This window comes from Lactuca serriola, chromosome 4 (assembly GCF_051521515.1).
Source record: "Lactuca serriola cultivar US96UC23 chromosome 4, Lser_US96UC23_V15, whole genome shotgun sequence".
Classification (NCBI taxonomy): Eukaryota; Viridiplantae; Streptophyta; class Magnoliopsida; order Asterales; family Asteraceae; genus Lactuca; species Lactuca serriola.
Window position 1 is genome coordinate 252,480,798 of NC_136411.1, and position 7,135 is coordinate 252,487,932.

General features: G+C 39.0%; 1 pseudogene; it reads right to left on the reverse strand.

Moving 5' to 3' along the window:
• Nucleotides 1–241: 241 nt before the first annotated feature.
• Nucleotides 242–984, reverse strand: LOC145099285 (mitochondrial import inner membrane translocase subunit TIM23-2 pseudogene; annotated as a pseudogene).
• Nucleotides 985–7,135: the final 6,151 nt, after the last annotated feature.

Below are 7,135 nucleotides of genomic sequence, written 5' to 3' on the forward strand. Positions count from 1 at the left end.
AAGTCTACAATGATTTATTTGTGACTAAACCCTTCCAGTCACTTACAAAGTACACAACATAAAGGGTTTCAACTATCAAGTGCACAAAACAAAATCACGCATTTCATTCCATGCCAAATTACGTCAATCATCTAAAATATTGTAAAATACTAAAATATTGGAAAAGACTACAGATGAATCACCTTTGGAAATCTCAAAAGACCAAAACTTGTAGTAAGACGAAATTGAATACAGATCGAGCTTAGATTGGTACGTATCTCTTCAAAATCTGCTTCCCCATCACGACTAATCCCACCGCTATTCCACCAATAGCTCTGACAACAGCCGTCGACCTAGGGCCGGCCGCCGTTTTGTAAAGCACTCCAGTCGTTAATCCAGCCACCACGCCCCAGTCCCGAATCCAACCACTATGCATTTCATTCCAGTTAACCCTAAGTTTCATGGTGTCTCTAGCCTCAGAAGCCTTCATGCCCTATACTAAACCTTTCCCGGCGCCAACTACTGTGCCGCTGAGGTAACCAATACCGGTGTAGTATCTCAGGTTTTCGCCCCATGAACGCCGTTGAGCGATGGATTCCTCTTGAAAGAGGTATTCAGGAGATGTCGGAGGTTTATACAAGGTTTGTGTAGGGACTCTATAAGATCTTGGTAAGGATTGTATAGTTGACGGTTTTCGTGGTGGTCGTCGCTTTCGTTTTAATCTCAAGATCACGGTTGGTAATACATGTCGTAGTTAGGGCTACGATTAGGGGTTCGATCTTTCAAGAATCTGATTCCAAAGGAGAGAGAGATAGAGCAAGAGAGAGAGAGAGAGAGAGAGAGAGAGAGAAGAACTGCTTAAAGAACTATTAGGGTTTTTTGGTAGAGGATTTTAGAGGCGGGGTGTTTAATTTTTTGGGATTTCATTCCCCCTGGGCTATCAAAAATCAGAGACCGTGCCTTCCTTAAAAAAAATATAAAGCGACACATTTACACGACGCACATTTTTATAATTGGTGCCCTCCGTGTTTTTAATTTTTTTTCTTGGACACTAATTTTAGGGCGCGCACAAAATGCGTGTTCTCTATCCTTCAAATTTTGCAAAACTGACATTATTTTTTAGGGCACGCACAAATGCGCGTCCTCTATCAGCGAGTGTCATCGTTTGCGCATCATTAAAGGGCTGTTTTCTAGTAGTGATATCTTTATGTACAACTATGACTTCTATTAACTACCAAGTGAAACGTATTGATCTACCAAGTAATGAACATTGACTCTCTAACTATACTCCTTATAGTTACTAGTAAGTTCTCAGTATCTAACTGACTGAACTGAACTGAAAGAATACCATTGCTACCCAAGGTATTAAACTGACTTCTAGAACTTTTATATCTATATACATATACATGATATACAATAAGTATTTAAACAACACTCGGACAAACAACCTTACTCTAAACCCACATCCAAACAAGGAAAAGGATTTAAAGTTGGTAGTCAGTTCTAAGTCCTTTAAACACTACTTGTATAACTATATCCATATAGACATTAATTAAACACAACATTAGTTAAAAAGATTTTATAAAACATTAAAAAGCATTTTCTAATATTAAAAGAGTTTAAAAAACATTTAAAAGCATTTTGATGACTTGATGTTATTTACAACATTTAAAGAGTATTATTTGTTATAAACACAATTTCTTGTGTTTAGACTTGTATTCCCCCCCTTAAAACAGTGAAAAGTCTCAAAATGTAGGGGTGTGAACTCACCTTATGTTTGGTGATCCAAATGGTTCAAGTAAGGATTGATCAGTTCCACAAATGAAGTCCCGATACACAAATGAGTCCTAATGACATATATTGATACATATATGTGTAATTAGTGTATAATACAACTAATCATGAAGGAAAAAAACCTAAAGGACTAAGGAACTTGGACATGAAGAGATCAATCACATGTGATTTATAAAAGGGAAGTGTGTGGCCACACTTAAGTGTGTTTACGGCCAACACACATGAGTTTACGGCCAAACAAGCAGGAGTTTACGGTCGTAAACTCATCGACATACTACTTAAGTGAGTGATTTAAGGTCCTAACAACATCCATTAAGAGTTCAAGGTCAATGGCTTGCTTGTTGGAAGAGTTTAAGGCTCAACATGCATCAAACATGGAGTTTACGACCAAGGATGTTCTTGGGCCGTTAACTCAAGGTGTTTCTTGGAAATACATGTTTTCAACGATGTAATTCAAAGCTTCCTAGTAGCTATGAAGTATAATGAAGGGTACTCACGATATAAAAGCTTGAAAGGGTCGATTTTGGCCAAGAACACTAGTGTGTGTTCTTGGTGTTTCTTGAAGATCTAAACAAACATGATTTTCATGGATGAAATCAATGTATGAAGCTAGTTAATAAGATGTATCAACTAATCAAGGGATAGAAAACTTACACTTTTGAAGATCTAAGGTGAAAGTTGGATGATAGTTGAGAGAGAATGAGGGAAAATCGGCCATGGAAAGAATGAAATGAAAGAAATGGCCAAACCTTGTATATATAGGGTGAGTTAGCGGCCCACATAGAGTTTACGGCCGTAAACTCCAATGTGGTGGCCGTGAACTCATGAAGTTGGTGTTTTAGGCTTAATCATTGATCAATGGTTCTGGCTGGTACTTCCTAGCACTCATTTCTTGAGTGTATTAGGCTCGGAACACGCAACCAGACTCTAAACAATGCCAAATGTCAGCAGGAGTGAGTCTGACTTAAGGTTGATTAGATTGCTTTTAAAGAAAAAAAATTCAAGTTGTCACAAAGGAGCTTAAGGAACTTGAGTCGTCTGCTATTCCTGAGGAGATCGTTGAATACCATGCACATGAGAGAGATTCTACCAATGTTGCATGTATCATGTTGGCCACAATGACAACCGAGCTCCTAAAGTCCTATGAGGACTACTATCCTTTTGAGATGCACCAGGAATTGATGGGCCGCTACCATCAGAGTGCTTGTCAAGAGTGATATGACATCATCTCCTCTATGATAACAAGATGAATGAAGGATGGTGAACCCATCACGGGCTACATGCAGAAAATGCAAAGGTATGTGGACTGTTTGCTAAAACTGAATGTGAACTTCCCCGAGGAGTTGGCATTTGACATAATTTTGCACTTCTTACCTTCGTGTTATGATAGATTACATATGACATACCACATGAACAAAGAGGAAGTTACACTTAGCAAACTTGAAGGGTGCTTGAAGACCACGGAAAGTGGTCTTAAGAGTAAATCGGTTGTTACCACTCCTACTCCTACCGCGGACCCTGTCTTGGAAATGGGGCAACGCAAAGGAAATAAGAGGAAGAGCCCTTCGAAGGGTACCAAGGGAAAGTAGTTTGATGGCTCCTCTTCAAGTGGAACCAAGAAAGGTTTTGTCACTCCTTCTGCTAACCCTAAAGAGGCTGAATGCTTCTATTGCAATGAAAAGTCGCACTGGAAGTGAAACTGCCCAAAGTACCTGCAAGATGTGAAGGATGGGAAAGTGAAACCCAACCATGCCGGTATATACACTATATTGTCTAATAATTCACCCCATTCTAATTCTTGGGTTCTTGAGATAGGTTGTGGTATTCACATATGTACTGATTTGCACGGATTAAGAAGAAGTGAGAATGTGGAGCATGGGAAGACAAACTTGATCATGTGGAATAGAAAAGCTTCACATGTCACCAAGATTGGAGTTTATTCTTTGTTGCTAAGTAGTGGATTAGTGTTAGATTTGAATAAGTTTTGTTACTCGTCTTAAATGGCAAGAAATATTATTTCCTTTCATGGTTTGTACAAACAAGATTTTACCTTTTTGTTTGATAATGAAAGTGGTGCTATTAATGATTTCTTTAATAATAATCTTTATTTTAAAGCATTACTTTGTGATGGTGTGTATGAAACTGTGTCGGTTGTAGCTAACTAGGAAATAATGTGTTTTGTATAAATTCTTCCACTAGTTTGGATAAAGCATCAATATGGCATTGTCGGCTTGGATATGTAAGCAAGAAACGCATAGGCCAACTCTAAAAGGATGGAGTCTTGGAGTCATTTGACCTAAAATTATATGATAGTTGTGAATCTTGTTTTCTTGGGAAAATAACAAAGTCACCCTTCACTGGTACTTATGCTAGGGGTGAGGGTTTGTTGGACCTCATACATACTGATGTGTGCGGACCCTTCAGAACTGCCACAAGAGATGCAAACTGCTTCTATGTGACTTTTACTGATGATTTTAGTAGATATGGATATGTCTACTTAATCAAGCATAAGTCAAAGACCTTTGAAAGATTCAAAGCGTTTAAATAGGAAGTGAAGAAGTAGTTGGGCAGGAACATTAAGATGCTTCGATCCGATCGAGGTGGTGAGTATCTTAGTACAAAGTTCCTTGACTATCTTATGGAATGTGGGATTATCTCACAATTGACACCTCCTAGGACACCACAACATAATGGTGTGGCTGAGAGGCGCAATCGAACCTTCTTGGATACGGTTCGTTCCATGATGAGTCAAGCTTTGCTACCAATCTCATTTTGGGGGTATGCCTTAGAGACTTTCGCCCATATCCTTAATCTAGTCCCAAAAAAGAAGGTTTCCAAAACTCCTAAGGAGATGTGGACTGGAAAAGTTCCCAATCTGGACCACATCAAGATTTGGGGTTGCGACGCTTTTGTGAGGCACGAGTCTCATGATAAGCTCGAAACTTAAATTGGGAGGTGTATTTTCATCGTCTACCCACAGAGACCCTTTGGTTACCTCTTCTACAGACCTAGTGATAATGTGGTCTGTGTAGCAAGGAGAGGAGTCTTTCACGAGAGAGAGTTCCTGAGCCAAGGAAACAGTGGGAGGAAAATTGACCTTGAAGAAATTCAAGAGTCAAGTGATGAAGGAACCTCAAACCCTAGCGATCAACCTGAGGAGGAAACTCGTGTTTATCCGACAAAAGAATCTCTACCTCTGAGGCGTTCCACGAGAGTTAGTTTCCATAGTAATTCTCAGGTGATACACTTATCAGTGATAGCATACTGGTAAGTCTGGATGAACCTAACAACTACACGAAAGCCATGACATGCCCTGAGGCTGCTTAATGGAAAAAGGCTATGGACAGCGAGATACAATCCATGTATGACAATCAATTTTGGAACTTGGTTGACAATGTAACAGGTCGTAAGACAACTGGGTGCAAGTGGATCTTCAAGACGAAGACCGACATGGATGGTAATGTACACACCTATAAGGCGCGACTGGTTGCAAAGAGGTTTTCTCAAACTCTGGGAGTTGATTGTGATGAGACCTTTTCACCAGTAGCGAAGATTAAGTCTATTAGTGTTATGTTAGTCACTGTTGCATTTCATGATTATGAAATATGTCAAATGGATGTCAAAACCGCTTTCCTTAATGGAAAGTTGGCTGAGGATGTTTGCATGAGTCAGCCAGAGGGTTTTGTCAGTACAAAGTACCTGTGACAACCCAAAAATTTCCACTTCAATAGAAACCAAGTCTGTTGCTGCTAACATTCAAACTTTGGGATAAGTTTGAGCAATTTAGGATTTACACTTAAGGAGATATCAGGAGAGAGGTTGCACTTGGGTTTTGTGCAACTCTGTTATTCCAAAACTCTATGATATTAGAGTTCATTCCGGGAATAAAATATTTTTCTGCCAAAAATCCCAGGACAATATATAGGATTCTGAACCAAATTATTCATTAGTTACATTTCCAACTAGAGAAAAGCCAAAATCTCTCTCAAGGATCTTCGGACTTTTGTTCCGGAAAGTGAGTACTTCTATCTAGTGTTGTTTTAAAGCTTTGTATATGCTTAATACACTAGAAATCATAGGAAAACACCAAGATCTGTGATTTTCCCGCCCAAGAACACCTTGGGGAGTAAACTCCATTTCAAGGGCCAAAGTGTGCCCAATGACCCCTAGACCTTGGAAACCAAACATGGGACAAACCTTGACATTTTTAGGCATCAAAATCACGACAGAACATCAAGCTATGTGAGTTTACTCCCCAAGAACATCTTGGAGAGTAAACTCCTTTTTAGGAGCCAAATGGAGCCTAGCCTTTCCTTAAGCCATGAAACTAGTTTTGACTTGTACACAAATGAGTTTAGGAACAGAAAACAAACTCAAAACAACAAGATTTGAGAGTTTACTCCCCAAGAACATCTTGGAGAGTAAACTCCATTTTAGGGTCTCAAAATGCCCTAAATGCCACCCTTAAGCCAAGATACTAGCATAGCCTCTTACCTTGATGTGTCTAGGACCCAAAACAATTAAAATATAATTACCCACAAGTGTTTACGGCCGCAAACACATGACCAAATGGTATATGGGCCGAAAACTCAAGATAGGGGTGTTTTGATGCCACAAACACTTCCAAGGGCTTAGGCATGAATTTAGAATGCTTCTTTATGACCTTTAGGACCCTCATAAGAATATTTGGCCATGAGTTTACGGTTGTAAACTCATTTGGGCCGTAAACACCCCAAAAGTGCCAAAAGATGTGGTCTTTCTCATCCTAGGTTAAAGCTAATGTCCCTAAATCACCCCCTAGACTTCAAACTTGCACTAACCCATGAGTAACCATGAGTTTACGGCCGTAAACTCCGTTGGGCCGTGAACTCATGGTAGTAAACTCATTTAAGTGCCTTTATACCCTCCTAGGTTGAATCACATGTGATTCCAACACTTGGCTAAGGTGTTTCCTCATCCCGGAAGGTGTTTCCTTTCATATAGTTGTTGTAACCACTATATTTATGTCAATATGTGTCCTTAAATGTCATTTAGGACTTATTGTCTCTCGGAACTTCATTCGTGGAACTTTTCATCCGTACGCGCATACCCGTTTGATTCACCCACATCAGGTGAGTTCATACCCCGTAATGAATCTTTCAACTATTTTAATTGTTTTAAGGGGGGGAATACAAGTTGAACACAATGATAATTGTGTAATTATTTGTTGTTAAACATTCTTTCAAAATGTTACTTATGTTATTTATAAGTTGTTAAAACATTTCAAAACTCTTCTAAAGGTTATGTTACTTTATAGTTATACAAAACTCTATTTTTAAAGTATAAGCATAACTTTGTAGATAAATGAGTCTTTTCAGTATCA